The sequence below is a fragment of the Malurus melanocephalus genome, unplaced genomic scaffold, assembly GCF_030028575.1.
Source record: "Malurus melanocephalus ecotype Western Australia unplaced genomic scaffold, MMel_1.1 scaffold_1294, whole genome shotgun sequence".
Taxonomy (NCBI): domain Eukaryota; kingdom Metazoa; phylum Chordata; class Aves; order Passeriformes; family Maluridae; genus Malurus; species Malurus melanocephalus.
Window position 1 is genome coordinate 24217 of NW_026624526.1, and position 605 is coordinate 24821.

A 605-nucleotide genomic window follows, 5' to 3' on the forward strand; every position below is an offset into this window, starting at 1 on the left:
GAGCAGGATTTAACCACCCTCTTCCCCCAGGAAAATGTTTGGGCTGCTTTGAGGATGGAAATGGATCCTCTTTGTGTTCTCAGCTTTGATTTTGAAGGGTTCAAGCCTGGGTTGGAGGAGATGACGTTCAGAGGCTCCTTCTGACTGGAATTATTGTGTGATTCCAGGGATCTGGACATGAAAGGAATTGTCCCCAGTCAGTTTTGCTGATAAAGTCCCATAACCAGACCCCAGCAGTGCCAGGACAAACAGCAAACCAACCCAAAGGACAGAAGCACGATGGATCCCCTGCCTTTCCCATTTCCCCCATGTTTTCATGAGGCTGTTTCCAGAGGCTGGAAAAGTCATGGATATAAAAACCAAGCAGAATATGGAAARATCTGTAAAATATCTSTAAAATATCTGTAAAATGCTTCTTCCTTTGCTTTCCCTCCTAACCAGGGTTTTACACAGAAACACACTTGGGGAGCATCAAATATTCCCTGCAAATGGGACTTTTATCCTCCTCAGTCTCTGATATGCCAACGAGCTGGCACATTTAGCACTTTTGCCTTTGCTTTTGGGTTTTGAAGAGATATAAATGGCAAGAGAAAAAAAAAAAAAAA